We start from the raw sequence: 24,184 nt of genomic DNA, 5'->3' as shown, positions 1-24,184 counted from the left end.
TCATCCGACTGTCATATTTTCTTCCATTTTGTCAACATTACTAACCCTTTGTTTTCCTATATTCTCTCTCTAAATGGTTGTCAATTTCATCATTATTGCTTCTATTTTTAACCAAAATATCCACTAAAAATCAAGGATGGAATGCATGAGAAGCACAATTCACAAGTCAGCATCATCTTTAACATTCTCTAGTTTCCCATTTTGTTGTGAAACCTTTATACTCACTTTTCAACTGCTTGGTTTCTTTGTAAATTTTTTAGCATAAGGTAGCTACAATGCAATTGTTAAGTAATAGTTCAATCAAAACAAGTAGAAACAGGGTAAAATAATACAACTAACAGCTCAGAATCCACATACAAATGGATAATTCAATTGACATAAACGTACATAGCATCTAGAGTGATAAAAGGATCAAAATCATTACAGTTTTGAACTCTTACATGAAATTCTTTAGATAAGAACTATGCTCATAGAGAACATGATAATTATACAAAATGTAAACTCTTCAAGGAAAAATTTATATCAAGGTGGGACAAAAGAGCACAAATCACTGATATTATTAACAACATAGATGAAGAACAAGGGGTAGCAAATGCAGGGACATTATTTTTAGGCCCTAAGAACAGATAGACATGGAATTTGCTTGGTGATTGGGTACATCAACAAACAACAATGTACAGGCTTGTGCTCTTTATCAAAGCCTTGTTCTACTCAAAGGAAAAGGAGTGACTTAGGTCACTGTAAAAATTGGTGACTCTTCCATCATCATTACATCCCCAGCCCAACAATGCCTCTCAGGAAATATTAAGATCTCACACATTATCCAAAAAATTCCAAAATTAGGGCAATGCTTTTCAAAAGTCTCCTATTTCTAGGTGTCGAGGAGCCAAAATAAGGTGGTCAATTTTCAAGCTAGTGCGAATGTGCAGCTGTTGATTTTGTAGCTTCGAAAGGTCTTCTACATAGGCTTGGTGTCTTAGCAAATACAAGATATTTGATTGCCTCTTTAGGTGATTGCTTGGTGGAGTAAGTGATATTATGATTTATTTCCTAATGTCAACTTAGGAAAAGTACAATAATTGATCTAATTAATTATTGTGGACTATTAGGCCAAAGTTAGCATAAATAATAAAATTATAAAATGGAATTAAATAATAAAATTATTTAAGTGGCTTAGATATAATTTCAACCATTGCTCCAATAGGATTTAATCCTAGCCATTGATCATTTAAGAGATTAGGGTTAGGGATTTTGGCTCAATCAAATTATAAAATAAGCCTAAGGGAGAGGTGAAGACACATAGTTGTGGAGGAACTAATTTCTTCAAGAGCAAAAGGCTCAACTAGACTAAAGAGAAGTGAGGAGAATTGTAGTAGGGAATTTCGGGAGAAATTCAAGGAACCTGAGTTGCTACTTGGGCTCCCTTCCTAGGATAATGGCCCAACTAAGGAATTACATACAACAATGGATCTGATCCAACCGATCAACCCTCCTTGGTTGATATGGATCTCCTTATTGCCCCATCCTTGAACACAACACACTCACTAAGAAGCCTCTCTCAATCTTGCGTTGTTGTATTGTGTGTCTTTCCCATCTCCCTAGCCTTGCTTTTATAACTTTATATTGAGCTAAATCCCTAACACTAACCCTAATCTCCAAAGTGATTAACAAACGAGATTAGATCTCACCTCCCTTGAGATCAATCGCTAAGATTAAAACATAATAACTAAAATAATTTACTTTTCCTAAGTTTCTTTAGATCAATTGGCCAACATAATAATTATGTGATTTTCCTAAGTTAAAAAATTAGTCTAAGTTACATTAGCAGCTTGCTCACACTCGAGCAAGTGTTCTAAGGAGATCATGGGTAACTTCTTGCATGTCTATACACATAGGCTGTGCACAAGTATGTACCCAAGCTACAAACATCAATATCAAGAACCTCTTTGAGTGCCAAAGACTCGTTGGAGAAAAGTTTGGACATCCCCTAGAAAGTGATGAAATAGCCATCGTTAAAGAAGGCCCTACTCCTCCTATTAAAGGTGATAAAACCAGTCAAGGATAGACAATTATGGAAGACCAAATATGCAGGCCTAACTGACAAGAACAAATATAGTCGTCTTTTTGAAGAAGTTTCCAAGTTTGATTTCAAGGAAAGTGATGTCCTAGATCTGAAGGAAGAGCCAAAAATCAAGTATCACAGTCCTCAGCACTGCCTCTCTAGGATAATTCTACTCACTTGTTGCTGCCTATCCGGATCTAGAAAATATTTCCTCTGGATCACTGTCCCTACCCCTCACTCACTGCTTCGATCTTACAGGCTCTCTCTTCAGCAACTGACTGCTGCTACTTTGGAAATCGATCTGCTCATGAAATCGAACTGCTCAAGTGTCTTCTCCAAGTGCCCATCGACTTCTTCTTATAATCCTCTGTTGAGACTTCAATGGCCAAGATTAGATCTTAATCGATGGCTAGGATTAACTTGAAGTCGATCCGTGTGAGTTTCTAGAACATTCACACCTTGACTTAATTAATTCTAATTAATTAGTCATATTCCCTACGTTTAAACTTAGGAAATATTTAAAAACTGACTAATAATCTAATTAAGTCATTTCTAGGTGGAATTTCCATAAACGATTTCTGGGTTTTGGAGATCTCATGTATTCTAGCCTCTCCACAAAATTTCAAGGCTAAAACACATCTGATGCTACAAAAACTAACAGTTTAGCCTTGGAAAGAGTATCTTGGAGAATAGTGATGAGGAATGAATATTGATCTCTTATAGTTTTCAATCATTTTATCTATTTGGGGTTTTATGACCCAAATTTTGACCTAAAAAATCATCTGCTTGCGTCATGGAGATGCCTTGACTCAAGGTATGACCTTGGGCCTTCATTTGAAGGATTAATTAGAGGTGTTTGACCATTATATCACTTCAATGTTTTAGCTATTATGATGACATTGCCCCTTTCATGGAATCTTCATGAGGTCATTGCACTAAAAAAGGAAGGACATTGAAGACTTTTTGACTTGAAGACACTCCACCATGCTTTGAGGATTGACTATGGACCATTCTTGGGGCATCTTCAAGTGAACATTGACCACTTGCACCATTCAAGGAGCCTTTGGAGGCTAGGCGTTGGCATCTTGGACCATTTGTTCTCTTCTTGGGTGGATTGACCCCTCTTTTTGAGGGTTTTACTCATCAAATCATTGTACATGTGGCTTGACCACTTTATTTTCTTGTTGTGTTAGTTAACTTAATTTTTGGAGCTAATTAGATTTAGTTTTCTTAGGTTAGATCTAAGGAATTAAATCAAATAATGATATTTTATTGTAAAGGGAGTAGATCTCACTCTATAAATAGAGGAGAGCTTCCTCATTTGTACTCATGGTTGGATTGTGAGAACACTCCTCTCCTTGGAGCTTAATGGAAATATCTTTTGGGAGCAATTTTGTTAAGGGTTTATCTATGTGGCGAATGTTTTTGATTTAGAAGTTTTTCTTTCTTGGTTATTTCTTCTACATCATTAAAGGCATTATTGTGATTGTTCAAGACTACCACAAGGCTACTAAGGTCGATCCATTGAGGGGCTACATAGTCACATGGAAGGAAGACGTCTAGAATCTTTTCTCACATGCTTTCCTTTGTTGGTTCGGGTAAGTATTAATCCTCCTTGCTAGGCCACACTTCTAGAGTTCCTTAGCAAGGGTTTTGATCCTATCTCATGCCATAGTCGATTTTGTGGCTGAAGGCTTTCCTCATGGTGGGTTCCCTTCTAGTGGGGCCATGACTTCATGATTTTCCTTGATTAGCCAAGGGGTTAATTTATCTATGGGGTTCTAACAACTTGCCCTAATCCATAAACATTGAATGCCTGACTTAATAGGGTTTCATCTTGATTTCATCTCGTCACTTGATTCCTCTTCACTCAATAGCCCTTTGATGGATATTGGCATTGATCTTCATGTCCCTCCACCTTTTGTTCTCTCTTTCACAAAAAACCTAAAATCCTGTTTTACTAAGGCTACCTCTTTACTTAGCCTTGGTGATCCTAGTAGGGGAGCCAATTTTGAAGTCGAAGGAGAGTTGGCCTAAAGAGGCAAAGGTAGGTTGTTGAGATGATAATGGTTGACCTAACAAGGTTCCACTTGGATTGTATGGTGTGGATTAGAACTTTTACCATTCTAACATACAATTTGAGCGGTAACAGTTCCAACCCCCTTCACTGAATACCCACGCCTCATTACCAAGCTCCACAAATAAATATGAGTCAGTGTTCATCGTACTACTAAATAGCTCCCACGCCTCTGTCATATGACGTGATGCACCACTAGTACCAGGCAGTCCCGCTGATGGTGTTGGTAGATCAACAAGAGACAAATGAGAAGTCCTTCTCAAACTTCGCTTCAAAGTTCAAACTCCTCATGCTGAACCTCTGTTGATGTTGTTGCTTACTATGACTTCCCCTTCCCTTCTTCTATAGGCATTGTGATGCATAGTGCCCACTATTATGGCAAATGAAGCACTTGGGCTTACTCTAACTCCTTCTTCCATGGCTGAGAGGTTGTCCACTCATTATTACCCTTTGAACTCTTCCCCTTTCCCTTCTTGGCCATATTAATTAGAGCCAAGTTCTCCTCTCCATCTCCCCCCTGTTGGATTCAAACTCCTCCCAAGTCTCTTCTTGGATGCAATCATCCCAAAGCCTCTCTTAATTGTGAAGCTTTTGCCGAAAGCAGATCCCTTTGACAAATGGTTCCCATGACTTGGGAAAACCATTCAATGCCACATTTACAGGCTCTCGGTCCTCCATTTTCTCCCAATTGTTGTAAGTTGATCCCATGTCTAGGTGATCCTCATGAAGTAATTGATAGCATGATCATATCTTGACATCTAAATGGATCTGTTGACCACTACCAGTCAACTACCCATTGCAGTACACCCCCTTTTCTTTGCAAAAAGGGTAGTGCTTGATCGAAATGTCCGTGCCATTCGACAGCCTGATCAATTTATGTTGTAAACCCAGTCTGCATGTATAAATTGTAAATAATCTTAGCAGATATGAGTCATGTATGTAAATTGCCTAGGTGGACCTAACTTTCTAAGTGATAATCTACGTTCCGGAAGGTTTTTCGTCTCACCGATCCATGATCGGCAGAGTTTTCCTTCAGCCTAACCCCAAAGCCGGAATGGATTTTGTCATTAGAATCTTAGGAGAATCCTAGTGTGTTAATCTGCTAGATTATAGTTGTGTCGCAGAACTGGGTGGTTTTTGAGGATCTATGTCAAATGGGTTTTCCCCCTTTGGAATGTAAAGTTGTAAAAGTCATGATGTAAAGTGTCTTGAGGGTTGAGAAATGTTTTAGTCCCCTCATAAGTCCTAAGTCCTAGGTCCTAGGTGATTTTCCCAAAAGCTAAGTTTGAGGATCCATTTAAAAATAAATTAAAAATTAAAAAATAAAAAATAAAGTAAAAAACCTAAAAATAATAAAATAATAATATTTTGAGTAAATAAATGTAGAATTTCAATTTTTTAAATACATTAAAAATTCGACGGATGAGATCAAGAGATATTTTGATCCTCATCAACGGTTGAGATCATTTTGACGTGGATCACTCGAACTAGCTGTTGGGAATTTTTCCTTTAAATAGGGTGCTAGGGGACATTGAGATCATTGGATCTTGGAGTCTTGTGCTGAAGAAGCTCTCTTGTAAACTTTTTCTGGTGCCAATGAAGAAAGACTTTGGAGTTAAAAATCTTGCTGGTGTTACTCTTCTGAAAATGCTGTAAGATTGTTCTTTTTTTTCTGCATAATTTTATTTTCAGCCATTGATGATAGCTTAATGAAGATTGATCTAGGCACAGGTATCTTGTCTAGTCTTTGGGGTTTGAATAATAGTTTAGATTCTGAAATATAGTGGCAGGTATCTCCATTTGATCAGGGTTTCACTATTGTTTTCTCCTTCTATGTTAATGGTTGATTTTAAGCTGTGCAGAAAATCCTTTTTTTAGATTACCAGGCGTTAGGGGAAGTTCTCGGCTGAACCAACCAACTCACGGGTTGTGTTTTTTGAAAGAGCCCAGCCAGTTCTTGATCCCGGCCTTATCATTCGAAATATTTTTTATGAATGCATGCAGGGTTTTCTGAAGCGTTTTACATTAAAATTAAATTCTGATAATATTACTGTGATTATTGATAAATCTGGCTTCTTAAGAGCTTTCAGTTTGTAAATACTGTAATTTTTTTGCTGGGTTTAGGGTTTTCAGTTTTTGTTTTATGCACATATCATTTTTGGGTGATTTTTCCTTCTAGGTTGCAGGGTTTTTGAAGATTTCCAAGGTTTATCTGCGTCGTTTTGCTGTCCAAGGGTTTCAATTTCAATTGTTTTTCAGGTCCAGAAGAAATTTTACATCGGTTTCATTGATATTAGCTTCTGGGGTTTGGAATATTTTTCCAAGGACTGCAAAATCGTTTTTCAAATTTCCCAGCTATCCTCAGGTGCCAGAAATCTGCATAAAAATAAAAATAAAAACGCAGCTCCTTCTTCTTCTGCTTTGCTGTAACGCTGCTCTCTTCCATCTGCTCGCTGCCCATCTCTCCACGCAGATAATACTTTGTCCCTCTCTGCGTATTCATTCCAGCACTCAACGCTGCCATCCGTGCCAATCCCTGCAAACATCCTCCCCTCATTTTTTATCACCCTACGCTGCAGCCTTCTCCAGCTTACGTTTTCCTCATAGCTCCCACGCTGTCCATCAGCTCTTCTCCACGCAAACCTGCAGTCAACAACACAAACAGAACTGCGTGTTTTATTTTTGCTCCACGCTGCCTCGCCCTCCTTTCTCCTGCACGCCATCAAAACCACCTGCTGGCCATTGCTCCAGCTCTCTCTGCTCGCGTCCAAACTCATTCCATTTCTTCACAGTCGTTTCCCGCAGCCGCCTGAACAAACACGATATTTTCAGCGTTCATTTGCATTAGTTTGATTTTTTTTATTTTAGTTTGGCTTACGGTCTTGTATGTTGTGTGCGTTGGTCTATTTAAGATTTAGAGTTTTTTTTATATATTTTCATTTTGTTATAAATATTAGACATCATTTCTTTTTTCTGTTTAGATTCAATAAATTTTAGCTTTAGTTTTAGTTATAGATTTGGACATAAATTTAGATTTAACTTTGGTCTTAATTTTTTTATTTCTATTTTAGTTTTTGTTTTAAAATAAAATAAAATAAAAAATCCTCTTTTAAATAGATTTTAGTTCTAGATTTAATAAATTTTTATTTTAGTTCTAGATTTAAATTTAACTTTACTTTCTCTATAGTTTAAACATATATATATATATATATATATATATAAAAGTTAATTAATTAAAAAAAAAAATTAATTTTCTTTTGTTTAGTTAGGTTTAGAATAAATTTGAGTTTCATTTTCTTTTAAGTCTAGCTTTGTTCTGTTTTTACTTAAAAAAAAAAATCATAAAATATAAAAAATATATAAAAAAGGCAGTTTTGGGTTAATTTTTAATTTGGATGTATATTTCAGTTTAGTTTTATTTATTAAAAAAAAAAAAAAATTGAGAAAGCTTAACAAAAAGAAAAAAAAAAAATTGAAAAATCATTTTGTTGTCTTTTTTGTGATATTTTTCTATAGCTAAGTGCATTTAATGTTTATTTATAAGTTGGCTATGTGAAAGTGGTGGCAGCCAGCATTTAAATTTTATGATCTTTTAAAACATTTAATTTTTCTTGAAGTTTAATTGCTGGATCATCGTTAAGGCGTTGTGCATTTGTGGAAAATCTTACATCGCTTATAAGTGATTGTTAATCATGGAATTATAAAGTTCATATTCCTGCAGCTTTCGATAAGCAATCGTTTAATCATTAACTCCATAAGGCACTGGTCTATTAACTTAATAAAATCATTTTAGTGCTGGTTGTCCTTCGTGTCTCCCAACCCAACTAATTCACAGTTGGTCATCCATTTTCCTATAGGGTCTACCCCCCTTAGCCGCAGGAGACAGGCTTAAACAGAGAGATCGAGGATCAGGGTGACAGCCCCCGGTCTGAGCGTTGTTGTGACAATCTGTGCGACAACATTTTTTGGCGCCATTGCCGGGGACACTTTATTCTCGGTGTTTCAACGACTTTTTATCATTCATCGTTCATCTTTCTCTCATTCGTTTGAGCCGGCAACGTCAACATTTTTTGGCGCCGTTGCCGAGGACAGAGTTTTTTCTGTCCTTGGTTTATTCGACATTCATCTTCTCATTTCTCATCATTCTCTCATCTTTCTCATCTCACGTTTGAGCTGGCAGATTCAGCATTTTTTGGCGTCATCTCATCTTTTATGCCATTCATTAGCCTGTCAAACGGCCAACATTCTTTGGCGTATTTTGATATTTTCATCACCTTATCTTTCGTCATATCAGCAACTTCTCTTCGATTCATTTCTTGTTTGGGTGGCGACTCCACTCCATTTTCTTATTTTTCCCAGACAAGAAGCCTCCCTCATATCTATTTGTTGGTTGCTTTTTGGATCTTAGAATTAGATTCATTTTTCAAGTGGCGACTCCACTTCTTTCATCTCTTAATTCTCTTGAGCAGAAATCTCTTTCTATCATCCATTTGATCCCTTATTATTCATCATGGATTATTCATTTAAACCATGTCATTTTACTGATAATCTCCATGATTTTCCGAAAGAGGCCATTTCTAAATTATTTTTGTTCTCAGGTGGTGATTCAGTCGCTGTTAGACAGCATTTAAACAAATTTACTTGTGTAATGATCATATATTGTAGACTTCCTCAATATAATCACGAAGATGTCAAGATGCGTCTATTTGTCCATTCTTTAAAGGGTGATGCTTTTAACTGGTTTAATAGTTGTCCTGAAGATTCCTTCATTTCTTTGCAAGACATTGTCGATGCTTTTAAAGATAGATATGGTGATCCAGATAGCTCGCCCTGTGCCCCTAAAATCGTGCAACAGAATGAAAATAATCTTATAAAAGGTTCAGCTGTCGAAGAAAGATTTCAAGACAATGCTTCATATCAAAATTTGCCATCCACTTGTAGTGGAAAAGTAGAAACAAATTGTAAAAACAATGTTAACAATGAAAAGGAAGATTATAAGCAAATTATACAAGATCTATTGCTACTGGTAAGAAATATGGAGATAAATCAAACTAATTATGCCAATGATGTGAGAACTTTATGCACTCACCTGAAAAAGCGTAATAGGGAGATGGAGATCATGCAAAATCAACATAGTAAGGAAATTGAAGCCATGAAGATTAATCATGACACAAAAATTAGTTTTATGCAAAGCAAGATGTCAAGCTTAGAGGAAAATATGACGACCATGCAAGCAAATCATAAGAAAGAGATAAACTCTATGCAGCATTGCTTGATGACCATGGAAGAAGACCATGCCACGGAAATCAGTGCTATAAAGGTTGAACACTCTAGTCAGATAGATGCCATTAAAATACAGTTTCAGAAGTTTCAACAGCGGTCGGAAGATGAAGGAAACCAGGAAACATCAATAGATCAAGAGCCTTCTCATCCACTGCAACAAGCTCCATCTTACTATAAGGATGTCATAGGTTCGATTGAAAGGTGGTTAATTGAAGGTGATCCAGATAAAATTAAAAACGATAAAGATCAGATGCAAGATGAGGAAAGACATGTCACACATATCTTACATACTTCATCTAAGGGCTATGAAATAGAAAGTTCCACGTCGTCATTAATACAGCCTGCCACAAAGAAAAGGCACAAGAGAAAGAAAACGAAAAGAAGATTTGATGCATCAGACGGCCGCGAGCAGCTTGATTTTCGGATAGGAAAAAGTCCTACCATATGCAGAATTGGACATGGCACATCCGACAAGCAGCCAACAGATTTGCCTGAAAGCAGGCAAATGCTCAATATACACTATATTGAACACATCTGATGCCATGGGGCATCCTTTGTATTGTATTTCTAACCCTACTCCTTGTCATTTCAGCATTTCATTTCTGTTTTAGATTAGATTTACTTTTCATAGTTAAAGAGCTTCTATCTTTTATGTGCTTAAATGTTATATGATGATTTTTGAATGGACGCTACTTATTTCTGTTGTGTGTTGCGTGGATGCAAATTCTGGATTCTCACATTCCTACAGTGCAGCAACGTGTCCCCAAGTAGAGCCAGATGTTGACCACTACCGGTCAACTACCCATAGCAGTACACCCCCTTTTCTTTGCAAAAAGGGTAGCGCTTGATCGACATGTCTGTGCCATTCGACAGTCATCGACAGCTTGATCAATTTATGTTGTAAACCCAGTCTGCATGTATAAATTGTAAATAATCTTAGCAGATATGAGTCATGTATGTAAATTGCCTAGGTGGACCTAATTTTCTAAGTGATAATCTACGTTCCGGAAGGTTTTTCGTCTCACCGATCCATGATCGGCAAAGTTTTCCTTTAGCCTAACCCCAAAGCCGAAATGGATTTTGTCATTAGAATCTTAGGAGAATCCTAGTGTGTTAATCTGTTAGATTATAATTGTGTCGCAGAACTGGGTGGTTTTTGAGGGTCTATGTCAAATGGGTTTTCCCCCCTTGGGATGTAAAGTTGTAAAAGTCATGATGTAAAGTGTCTTGAGGGTTAAGAAATGTTTTAGTCCCCTCATAAGTCCTAAGTACTAGGTCCTAAGTGATTTTCCCAAAAGCTAAGTTCAAGGATCCATTTAAAAATAAATTAAAAATTAAAAAAAATTAAATAATAATAATAATAAAATAAAATAAAATAAAATAAATATAAATAATAATAAAATAAAGTAAAAAACCTAAAAATAATAAAATAATAATATTTTGAGTAAATAAATGCAGAATTTCAATTTTTTAAATACATTAAAAATTCGACGGATGAGATCAAGAGATATCTTGATCCTCATCGACGGTCGAGATCATTTTGACGTGGATCACTCGAACTAGCTGTTGGGAATTTTTCCTTTAAATAGGGTGCTAGGGGTCATTTGAGATCATTGGATCTTGGAGTCTTGTGCTGAAGAAGCTCTCTTGTAAACTTTTTCTGGTGCCAATAAAGAAAGACTTTGGGGTTAAAAATCTTGCTGGTGTTACTCTTCTGAAAATGTTGTAAGATTGTTCTTTTTTTTTCTGCATAATTTTATTTTCAGCCATTGATGATAGCTTAATGAAGATTGATCTAGGCACAAGTATCTTGTCTGATCTTTGGGGTTTGAATAATAGTTTAGATTCTGAAATATAGTGGCAGGTATCTCCATTTGATCGGGGTTTCACTATTGTTTTCTCCTTCTATGTTAATGGTTGATTTTAAGCTGTGCAGGAAATCCTTTTTTTAGATTACCGGGCGTTAGGGGAAGTTCTCGGCTGAACCAGCCAACTCCCGGGTTGTGTTTTCTGAAAGAGCCCAGCCAGTTCTTGATCCCGGGCTTATCATTCGAAATATTTTTTATGAATGCATGCAGGGTTTTCTGAAGCGTTTTACATTAAAATTAAATTCTGATAATATTACTGTGATTATTGATAAATCTGGCTTCTTAAGAGCTTTCAGTTTGTAAATACTGTAATTTTTTTGCTGGGTTTAGGGTTTTCAGTTTTTGTTTTATGCACATATCATTTTTGGGTGATTTTTCCTTCCAGGTTGCAGGGTTTCTGAAGATTTCCAAGGTTTATCTGTGCCGTTTCGCTGTCTAAGGGTTTCAATTTCAATTGTTTTTCAGGTCCGGAAGAAATTTTACATCGGTTTCATTGATATCAGCTTCTGGAGTTTGGAATATTTTTCCAAGGACTGCAAAATCGTTTTTCAAATTTCCCAGCTATCCTCAGGTGCCAGAAATCTGCATAAAAATAAAAATAAAAACGCAGCTCCTTCTTCTTCTCCTTTGTTGTAACGTTGCTCTCTTCCATCTGCTCGCTGCCCATCTCTCCACGCAGATAATACTCGATCCCTCTCTGCGTATTCATTCCAGCACCCAACGCTGCCATCCGCGCCAATCCCTGCAAACATCCTCCCCTCATTTTTTATCACCCTACGCAACAGCCTTCTCCAGCTTACGTTTTCCTCATAGCTCCCACGCTGTCCATCAGCTCTTCTCCACGCAAACCTGCAGTCAACAACACAAACAGAACTGCGTGTTTTATTTTTGCTCCACGCTGCCTCGCCCTCCTTTCTCCTGCATGCCATCGAAACCACCCGCTGGCCATTGTTCCAGCTCTCTCTGCTCGCGTCCAAACTCATTCCATTTCTTCGCAGTCGTTTCCCGCAGCCACCTGAACAAACACGATATTTTCAGCGTTCATTTGCATTAGTTTGATTTTTTTTATTTTAGTTTGGCTTACGGTCCTGTATGTTGTATGCGTTGGTCTATTTAAGATTTAGATTTTTTTTTTATATTTTCATTTTGTTATAAATATTAGACATCAGTTCTTTTTTCTGTTTAGATTCATTAAATTTTAGCTTTAGTTTTAGTTATAGATTTGGACATAAATTTACATTTAACTTTGGTCTTAATTTTTATTTCTATTTTAGTTTTTGTTTTAAAATAAAATAAAATAAAAAATCCTCTTTTAAATAGATTTTAGTTCTAGATTTAATAAATTTTTATTTTAGTTCTAGATTTAAATTTAACTTTACTTTCTCTATAGTTTATATATATATATATATATATATATATATATTAATTAATTAATTAATTAATTAAAAAAAAAATAATTTTCTTTTGTTTAGTTAGGTTTAGAATAAATTTGAGTTTCATTTTCTTTTAAGTCTAGCTTTGTTCTGTTTTTACTTAAAAAAAAAATCATAGAATATAAAAACATAAAAAAATATAAAAAAGGCAGTTTTGGGTTAATTTTTAATTTAGATGTATATTTCAGTTTAGTTTTATTTAAAAAATATATATATGTATTTTTTAAAAATTAAAAAATTTTGAAAAAGCTTAACAAAAAAAAATGAAAAATCATTTTGTTGTCTTTTCTGTGATATTTTTCTATAGCTAAGTGCATTTAATGTTTATTTATAAGTTGGCTATGTGAAAGTGGTGGCGGCCAGCATTTAAATTTTATGATCTTTTAAAGCATTTAATTTTTCTTGAAGTTTAATTGTTGGATCATCGTTAAGGCGTTGTGCATTTGTGGAAAATCTTACATCGCTTATAAGTGATTGTTAATCATGGAATTATAAAGTTCATATTCCTGCAACTTTCGATAAGTAATCGTTTAATCATTAACTCCATAAGGCACTGGTCTATTAACTTAATAAAATCATTTTAGTGTTGGTTGTCCTTCGTGTCTCCCAACCCAACTGATTCACAGTTGGTCATCCATTTTCCTATAGGGTCTACCCCCCTTAGCCGCGGGAGACAGGCTTAAACGGAGAGATCAGGGATCAGGGTGACAGCCCCCGGTCTGAGCATTGTCGTGACAATCTGTGCGACAACAGGATCCAAGTTTGTTGGTCAAGATCTTTTTCCTGTTCATGTTGTCACCTAGAACAAGTTCACTAGAGACTTGAACATCTCTCTAGTTGTCTTCTTCTCTAGCCAGTGAGAGATAAAATTATCCTTCACGACATCCATGATGAAATGCAAAGCTCTAATGTCCTTTTCGTGGGCTTCCAACTATGTTGGATCTTTTTGCGATTGAACCTTCTTATCCACAATTTCCCAAAGGTCATTCTCCTTCAGCAGCATGGAATCCTTGCTTTCCAAGGCAGGAAGTTTGATGCTCCATCCAAACAATCCTCAAATCTAAGATTGGTTGCTGCCATTTCTAGATTTGATAATTTCGCCTTGTGCTAAGTCCTTGGAGCACCCACAAGAATAAAGATTGTTGGTTTATAGATCTGCAAAGAACTTCAATGGATATGTGTTTTGGTCCTTTGAAATACTCCAAAAAGATTTTATTTTTCCAAATCTTTGATTGGTACAGTCTCCCTCTATATGTTCATGTTGACTATCGCTAATTTCTGCAGAAAATCTGATTGTGACCTCTATAGCAAAAAATCTTTCTGTTGTACAGTCTACACTATCACTCTACAATCATGTACTCTATTGTATGAATCTCTACGTTAATACATATGACCTCGTGAACCTATGACTTTGGTTGTATGGATCTGACTCTATGTGCAGCTAGACTCCCTATGGCTATACTTCCATACATCATACATTATGTACAACCCATGCGTCCCTATTGGCTACGAACCCTGGTGGTTGTACTCGTCTTGGTAGCGGAGCTATCTCTGCCTATTGCTTGGCGGCTCAACTTTCTTGCGCACGACTAATTTTCTTATACCCTCCCATCGTAGTTCTCTTGACCATGCGACATGGATCCTTTGTCGATGGCTCACTGCTCTCATCAGCTTGTGTGCAACTTGACTAATGACTAGTTTCACAACTTCCCACAACTAGATACTTTGCGCTAGTGGTCGACCTCTCTGACAGTTCTTCATCGACTATTCCACAAGATTTGTCTTGCGGCTCTACTCGATTTCCCTGTTAGTCACTTCAATGGCTATGGATGTTGGCGGTTGTAGCTACTTATTTTTTTTTTACTTTATTCTACACCCCTTGTCACCATGTCTCCCTTTTCAACCACCCTTCCTTTTTTTTACTTTTCCTTTGTTGGCCACCAATCGTTGTACGAATCGGTTCCTCTATATTTAATTTGGCCTTTATCTCTATCGCATATAGCCTCACCCCATGATTTTTTTAATCAACCATATTGTACAACAACTATCGTACAACCAATTCCACCTTGTACGATCACTGGTCTGTGTCTAGATGAACCTAGCCCATGTGACCCCTGTATGAATGCAACTGCCCATGTGCAGTTATTCAATAATCGATCACTCAATGGCTAAGCTCTGATACCATGTTAATTTTCTAACCCTAGCAACTTGGCAATTTATTACCTAGCAAATTCATTGTAGTAAAAACAATTATTATGCAAATCTACTGAATAAAAGCACAGCTAGTATTTTAACAAATATAAAAACGGAGGCAAAATTAAGCACCAATCTCATAATCACATACACACAAATATTTTTGCCCTTCAAATCAGTGCTTCATTTAAATAATTTCAAGACTTACAATGGCTCACTTCCTGGGATCAGTGTTATGAAAACTAGACCAGACCAGATTGAACCAGTTGGTCCAACTGTTTTTGAAGTGGATGCCCACCAAAACAAAATATTTTGCGGCAAATACGCTCCTCTTGATGTTTAGGCTCTTCAATGCCAAAAATATTTTTGTCCTAGGGATTCGCACCAAGCCCTAATTAGTGAGCTTGACCTTAAAGGGACCGAATTAAAAAGAGAAGAATTTATGGATAAGACATGTGTTTGATTACCAACAAAATGAAACAGTGCTTTGTTCCTTGGGAGTAAGCAGTCTATGATTTGATAGAACAGCCAAAAAGTTTCTAAGGAAGCTGAAATCTTAATGACCTAGCATCAAAACTCAAGCAATTATCCATGCAATGGATAATGGAATTTTCATGGGAGAGCTAGTAAAAGATCACCACTAAGCTATTCATTCACCTGTTATTCATGAGTAATGCATGCAATATTGGCATCTAGATAGCATTCAATAAATTTTCAACAAATGAGGCCACAAATAGCAAACCCTAGATTCAACATATTCCATACATTAGAATAGTAAAAAGATATTCAACAACAGGTATACTTACAAGATAACATGCAAAGAGAATCCATCCATTTGATTCAAAGGATAGCTCCAAAGATAAACAAATCAGCTCCAAATGTCAAAATGCATTCATAGATCTGAATTCTCCACAAGGAAAAAAGGTTGAATTAGCTCAAGAGGCTGAATTACACAAGTTGTTATGATGATTTACAATAAATGATGTCTCCTCTACTAATATGAGGAGTCACAAAGTTAATTTTGGCCTAATGCCCCCTAAAACAATAAAATAATGATGCAACAAGAAGTTAGGTCACAAGTCAACCTTATAGTCAATGACAAGACACAAATGGTTTCCCACACGTGTGAGTCGTAGGAAAGAATGTGTTGATGTCATCCATGCATAGTTAGTTTTAGGGCATGCTTTGAGGGCTAAGGGTGTCAAGTGAAGTGTAGAAGCCCTCTAATATCGGGATGTAAAGGTTGGCCTTCACATTTTTGTCAATCACTTTCTATAGGCCCCCAAATTGCATCTTGGGTTCAAAATGTGGTCTCATGGGTCTCCAGATGGCCAAAATGCATGTCTGTGCTCCAACGATGTAAGCTTTCAAGGTGGTGCTTGTTGAAGAATGTAACTAGTGGCGGTCTTCATAATTGTACTTAAGTCATAATGTAATATATTTGTCAAAAGAAAGAAAACGAATTTTTTATTGACTTACTGAAGTATAGGTCAATGGTCAATAGGTCAAAGCACCCATTGAGTGCTCTAGGATTTTTGTACCAAGTCAAAGTCAAAATTATTATAAAAAGGACCCTCCCTGGGCTCATTGTATCATAGAAAGAAATTTATTTTTGTCATGTTGAACCCTCCATTCATCAAGTCAGCCTCAAGCTCTTCTAAATCGGCGACAACTTCATTTTCTATAAGTCAGTCTGCCTACTGTTCATATCGGCTCAAAAGTACAATGACAAACCACAATAAATAGCAAGTAAACTCGACCTATTTGGGAGCACTCGGATCTGCAACTTGAGTGTGATAATTCCTAAAACCCGAGAATTCCTACTACAGCACTGATGATATTTCTTCTACTTGTTAGATTTACATGAACAAGTTATTTGCAATTTCCTATGGCAAACATCGAAATACATACACTGCAACCTACACCAATTAAATAATATGCCGAAACAAGATACTGAAAAATAGAGAAAGATACAACATAAATGGCAGTTGTTTTTGGACAAATGTCCCCAGAAAAACCCAACGCGGGAAAACTGGTGCAGCAGATCTAAGGATTTTTTTATTGAGCTGAAGTATTTCTGAATACAACTACTGGATGCCTTCCCGGCAATCCAGTTACAGAGAATATCATTTGGCAGAAGAAATTGGTAAGATTACCTGCAAGTCCCGGCTGATCCGGCAGCTGAACCAACGAGTTCCCCAGCTACTTTTGCATTGCACCTGTGTGGGCCCTACGTCAACCTCTAAAGCCATGCATCAGCTCAACTGGGAATCGATTTGCTCTCAAAAGCCTTTTCCAGTCCTCCCGGCTCAAAAACGTCAGCCTCCTCAGCGAACTCAAACTTTTGCGCTACTCTGCGTGGGGCTTGTGTGAGCCCTTTTTGGCTCTGCGTCACCCTCTTTGCCCTCTGCGCTGTGAAAATTCCTTAAACCCAAGAATTCCTATTGTAGCACTGATGATATTTCTTCTACTTGTTAGATTTACATGAACAAGTTATTTGCAGTTTCCTATGGCAAACATTGAAATACATACACTGCAGCCTACACCATTTACATAATACACTGAAACAAGAAACTGGGCAATAGAGAAAGATACACACAAATGACAGTTATTTTTGGACAAACATCCCCAGAAAAACCCAATGCGGGAAAACCGGTGCAGCAAATCTGAGGGTTTTTATTATTAAGCTGAAGTATTTCTGAATACAACTATTGGATGCCTTCCCGGCAATCCAGTTACAGAGAATATCACTCGGCAGAAGAAATTAGTGAGATTACCTCACTCTACACTGCAAGTCCCGGCTGATCCGGCAGTTGAACCAATGAGTCCCCGACTACTTCTGCGTTGCCCCTGCGTTGGCCCAGCGTCAACTCTGCTAGAGATCGATTTGCCTTCTGGAGCTGATTCCAACCCTCCCGACTCAGAAACGTCAGCCTCCTCAACAAATTCGGACTTCTGCGTGGGAGGCTCTGCGTGGGGCCTGCGTGAGCCCTTCCTGGCTCTGTGTCACCCTCTTTGCCCTCTGCGCTGCCTCTTCTGTGCGTCTCTCTGACTCTCTGCTGAGTATCCTTGGCTCCAAAGAAGATCCTCCAGCCAAAACTCCCTCTACCCATCTCTGCGTGATCACTACAAATCACTGCGCTGCCTCTAGCTTCAGCAATTCGATCTAACTGATCAACTCTCTCTGTGTCTTTCCAAATGGCCCTCAAGCCTCCTTAAATAATGTCCTCGTTGACATTCAACGGCCCAGATTAGAAGCTAATTAATGGCTAAGAACATTTATGTTTGATCCTCGTCTTCTTCGAGAAGTTACACCCACAGTTAGATTAATACCCTTTGATTATTTTAATTTCCTAAGTTTAAACTTAGGGACCCATTAAAAATAATTAATTATTTTAATAAAACTGTCTCCGGGTGGAATTTCCCAAAACGTTTTTTGAGTTCTTTTGAATACATGTGCCCAAGCCTCCCTGCAAAATTTGAGACTTAGAGCACATCCGATGCTACCAGAAATCAACACTCCCTCTTAGCGAGGAATGTGCTCTAGCAATGCTTCCCACTTAAGTATCACCGTGACTTCAAAACAAAGTCCTTTGTGTTGCAGATGTATGACATGCGTTGCCTCCTTTGTGTGTCTATTTGCCTCTCTATTGAGTATTCTTAGCTCCAAAGAGATCCTCCAACCAAAACTCCCTCTGCCCCTCACTGCGTGATCACTACAAATCATTGTGTTGCCTCTAGCTTCAGCAATTCAATCTAACTAATCAACTCTCTGTGTGTCTTCCAAATGACCCTCAAGCCTCCTTAAATAATCTTCTCGTTGACATTCAATGGCCCAGATTAGAAGCTAATCAATGACTAAGATCATTTCTGCTTGATCCTCATCTTCTTCCAGAAGTTACACACAGTTAGAATAATACCCATTAATTATTTTAATTTACTAACTTTAGACTTAAGGTCTCATTAAAAATAATTACTTATTTTAATAAAACTATCTCTGGGTGGAATTTCCCAAAACGCTTTCTGGGTTCCTTGGAATACATGTGCCCAAGCCTCCCTACAAAATTTGAGACTTAGAGCATGTTGACCACTAGTGTCAACTTCCCAGCAGTACACCCCCTTTTCTTCGCAAAAAGGGATAGTGCTTGATCGACATGTTCGTGCCATTTGACAGTCATCGCCGACTTGATCAATTTATGTTGTAAACCCAGTCTGCATATTGAATTGTAAATATTCTTAGCAGAGTTGAGTCATGTATGTAAATTGCCTAGGTGGACCTAATTTTCTAGTGATAATCTACGTTCCGGAAGGTTTTTTGTCTCACCGATCTATGATCGGCAGAGTTTTCCTTCAGCCTAACCCCAAAGCCGGAATGGAATTAGAATCTTAGGAGAATCCTAGTGTGTTAATTTGCTAGATTATAGTTGTGTCGCAGAACTGGGTGGTTTATGAGGGTCTATGTCAAATGGGTTCTCCCCCTTGAGATGTAAAGTTGTAAAAGTCATGATGTAAAGTGTCTTGAGGGTTAGAAAATGTTTTAATCCCCTCATAAGTCCTAAGTCCTAGGTCCTAGGTGATTTTTCCAAAGGCTAAGTTCGAGGATCCATTTAATAATAAATTAAGAATTAAATATATATATATATAACTGAAAAATAAAAATCTAAATAAAAATAAAATAATAAAATAAAGTAAAAACCTAAAAATAATAAAATAATAATATTTTTGAGTAAATAAATGCAGAATTTCAATTTTTTATGCATTAAAAAATTCGATGGATGAGATTAAGAGATGTCTTGATCCTCATCGACGGTCGAGATAAGTTTGACATGGATCACTCGAACTAGCTGTTGGGGATTTTTCCTTTAAATAGGTGTTAGGGGTCATTTGAGATCAGATTTGATTTGAGAGTCTGGTGCTAAAGAAAGCTCTCTTGTAGTCATTTTTTGTGCAATAAAGAATATTTTGGGGTTAAAAATCTTGCTGGTGTTACTCTTCTGAAAATGCTGTAAGATTGTTCTATTTTTTTCTGCATAATTTTATTTTCAGCCATTGATGATAGCTTAATGAAGATTGATCTAGGCACAGGTATCTTGTCTGATCTTTGGGGTTTGAATGATAGTTTAGATTCTGAAATATAGTGGCAGGTATCTCCATTTGATCGGGGTTTCACTATTGTTTTCTCCTTCCATGTTAATGGTTGATTTTAAGCTGTGCAGGAAATCCTTTTTTCAAATTATCGGGCGTTAGGAGAAGTTCTCGGCTGAACCAGCCAACTCCCGGGTTGTGTTTTCTGAAAGAGCCCAGCCAGTTCTTGATCCCGGGCTTATCATTCGAAATATTTTTATGAATGCATGCAGGGTTTTCTGAAGCGTTTTACATTAAAATTAAATTATGATAATATTACTGTGATTATTGATAAATCTGGCTGCTTAAGAGCTTTCAGTTTGTAAATACTGTAAATTTTTTGCTAGGTTTAGGTTTTCAGTTTTGTTTTATGCACATATCATTTTTGGGTGATTTTTCATTCCAGGTTGCAGGGTTTCTGAAGATTTCTGAGGTTCTGTCTAAGTTATTTTGTCGTCCAAGGGTTTCAAATATCAATTGTTTTCAGATCTGCAGGGTTTCGATTATATTGCAGGAAATATTTCTTGAAAATTTTTGTGACCTGGGCAAAGCCCTTGCCGCTTGGCTAGCTGCCTATCCGCTGCTCTTTCTTTTATGCTGCCATCATCTTCCCCGAACCCTCATTGCTGTTACCTGTCCACCATATGATATTATCCCGCATCTCTCCCAGCATATCAGTTACAAACGTGGCCCCTTGCTGCCGTCAATCCCTGCAAATCCCCTGCGTGTTCACTTGTTCAATTCCGTCCTCTTTCAATCCACGCAGCCCCTGTCCTGGGTACCCACGCAGCTCTTTAAAAATCCACCTGCGTCTTCTATTTCCGTCGCCTCTCCAATCTGTTGCACGCTGCTCCAGTTGCTGAAGAACTCTACACACAACTGCAGATCGTTTTTTAAACGCACGTCACCTGTATACAAAGCAGTCTTAAAAATATATATATATATTTTTTAGGCACGGGCCAAGTAATTATCACAGCGTGGGCGTCAAGTAAATTTCTTAGTTTTCAATACGATTCTGGGTTCAAGACCTGCGTTTTCCTCCACGCAAAACCTGCAACTTCTTCGGTCCTGCAAACAGCAAACGAAACGTACGTGGTTTCCCCTTTTTTTTTATGCGTAAGGATTATCAAACTTTTTTTTTTCTGCGGAGGTATTTTTGTTATATGCCTATGTTAGTTTTAGTTTTAACATTTGATATAAATTTTATTTAGTTTTGTTTTATTTTGTTTGAAACTTTTAAATAAAAAAAAAAAAATCGTAAAAGGCTTTAACTTTTAACTTTTTGGTTTCATTTTTTAGATTTGGTTAAAAAAAGGGGTCCCGAAAAATTATAAAAGTGTGAATCATTAGTTTTGTATAGTTAAGTTTACATTTAGTTTTGTTTTTTTTTTTTATTTTTATGAATCAAAAAATCATTAAAAAAAATATATATATATATATATATAATAAAAGTATAAAAAAGGTTCTAGATTTTAATTTTATAGTTTAGTTTAAGTTTTATTTTTATTAATCAATAAAAAATAAAAAAAGTTAAAAAGCTCCATTTTGTTTTTAATAGATTTTAGTTTTAAATTTAGATTGAAGTTTAGTTTTAGATTTTAGTTTTACTTTTATTTTTTGAATCTTTATAAAAAATATCAAAATCGATTTTTTGTTAGACGGTAAGTTTTGTTTCATTTTAAGTTTAAAATTTTAAAATCATAAAGAAATTATAAAAATAAAAAATCATAAAAAATATAAAATATAAAAAGACATAAAAAGTTTCTTTTTTTTGTTTAGAGTTTGGATTTTAGATTTAGTTAGTTGTTTGATTTATTAAAAAAAAAAAAAAAAAAATTCCAATTTCAGTGTTGCCTCGGGAATTTCTTAGGTTTCATCTTTTATGCTGAGGCTAAAATTTTGACATGGGAATTAGTGTTTAATATGATTCAATGTTCATCTGAGGATTAACTGCATGAATGTGATCTCTGGTTAATATTTCACGTGATTGTTCAAAGCACTTTATCTTTCGAAATTTTAATTGTTGGAGTATCATTAAGTCATTAAGCATTTATTGATTATCTCGCATGTGGTTAATCTCTGTTGTTTGATGGTAAAGCGATTGTTAATGAGTTCATATCTCTGCAGCATTTGATAAATAATCGTTTAATCATTTATTTTATAAGGCACTGGTCTTTTAACTTAACAAAATCATTTTAGTGCCTGTTTCTTCATGTCTCCCAACCCAACTGGTCCACAGTTGGTCTTCATCATCTCATAGGGTCTACCCCCCTTAGCCGCGGGAGACAGGCTTAAACGGAGAGATCGGGGATCAAGGTGACAGCCCCCGGTCTAAGCGTTGTCGTGACAATCTGCGCGACAACAGAGCACATGCAATGATACAAGATATTAACATTCCCTCTTAGCAAGGAATGTGCTCTAGCAATGCCTCCCACTGAAGCATCACCCTGACTTCATAACATCGTCCTCTGCGTTGCCGATGTCTGACACGCTGTCTACCAACTACTGCGTTGCTGCTGCAACTGTACTATTGCTGACACTGCCACTGTCAACACTGCATCCGTACTACAGCCCCCTCTGAAATTCTACATTCGTGTTGCTGCTGGCACTACCACTGCCAACTGCCTTTGCACTACAAATTGTTGTTGCTACTGCATCAACAAGGGAAAAGCATCCCAAATTACTAAACAAGTGTTCAACATAGATGCATCTCGATGTTGAAGATCTGACTGATGCTAGTCCCACGCTATCCCTCTGAGACTACTGAGTTGCTACTGCTACTGCACTATGCCTCCCTGCACTGCTGCAACTCTGCACTACGCTGCTCAGACTTGTCATTCTAGCCACTGCATCTGTCGTTCCGACACTCCTCTGCACCATCCGATACTTAGTCCAGCATGCTACTACTGATCTTGATTCCCATAGCAAAGAATTGATCCGAGAGGTGGACTCCTCAAGGACCCTACCCATCTATAACTCTTTCGAATTACAGCTCCAAATCAGCCCACCTCCCTCCTGGAGGTATCTCGGTTGTCATGGCAAACTCCTCCTCCTCTATCTTCGTGGGTGCAGCCTTCGAATCATGCTTCTCATCTTTGTTCTTCTTCCTGAGAGGACACTATGTTGCGTAGTGACCCATTTCACCGCACTTGAAGCATTTGATCTTCGAGACGTTCTTCTTCCGCCTCCGCTGCTCCTATTGCCCCTTCAATGCAAGGGATGCATTCTCATCCTCCTCCTTGGGCTTCGACCCACTGCTACTGCTTCCGTCAAGCTTACACTTGACCAAGTCTCTCCTCAGCTCCTCTTGCTTAAGAGTTGCCCACATCTCATCCCAATTTGGCAAAGTCGCCCTGCCCAGGATACTCTGGACAAAGACTTGCCACTCATCTGAGACAGAATTGAGGGTCAGTCTAACCAACTCGGACCCTTGAGGTGTAGACCCCACAGCTGCTAACTCATCACGAGTCTCCTGAAGCTTCGTGAGGAACAGATCTATGCGCTCCCCCTTCTGCATCTATGCAAATCTCAGTTTTTGCTCTAAGTACATAGTCTGTTGCTTGGAAGATCCTTCATATAGGGTTGAAAATGCATCCCACATCTCCTCAGCAGTCCCTTTGCTAGCGATGTGATAGACTACATGATCCTTCAATCCGTCGAGGATCATTCTCTTTGCCTTCGCCATTTATGCTCGGTACTTCTTCAGCAGATCTTGATCTGCAGGCACAGCCACCACGTTGTCGACATATGTCTTAAGGGAGTGCTCATCTAGAAGGAATGACATCCTTGACTTCCAGATGACATAGTTGGATGCTCTGTCCAATCTATCATGATCCCTCAAACCACTGGTTGCCATCTTTGCCTCGAAAATGTCGAACTGCTCCTTGTTGCTTCCTATTGTTGTTGCTCAGCCAATAGGAAAACGGACTTCTTGGCAGGAAGTTCACTGAGGAAAAATTCCCTCACTATGCTTCTCTTCTCTTCTGACATCTTTCTGCACAACAAAACGGCCTGCAGAAAAACTGTGTCCTATCAGCTCTTCCTCATGCTAAGGCTTAGCGCAGCTCCCTCTGCCACGGCAAGATTTCGATCTGGAAGCCCTTCTCTCTGTCAACTCACTTAGAGAGAGACTGCCTCGAAATTC

At 37.4% G+C, this 24,184-nt stretch overlaps 1 protein-coding gene across 3 annotated transcripts in view; it reads right to left on the bottom strand.

The window, feature by feature from the left end:
* Nucleotides 1-24,184, bottom strand: part of LOC149187086 (uncharacterized) — a 347,335-nt gene that overhangs the window by 258,781 nt on the left and 64,370 nt on the right. The window lies entirely within an intron of this gene.

This window comes from Pinus tabuliformis, chromosome 3_1 (genome assembly GCF_031772625.1).
Source record: "Pinus tabuliformis cultivar Carrire ecotype Pingquan chromosome 3_1, CPIR1, whole genome shotgun sequence".
Classification (NCBI taxonomy): Eukaryota; Viridiplantae; Streptophyta; class Pinopsida; order Pinales; family Pinaceae; genus Pinus; species Pinus tabuliformis.
Note: the sequence above shows the minus strand (reverse complement) of the source record. Positions and strands in the feature narration are given on the sequence as shown.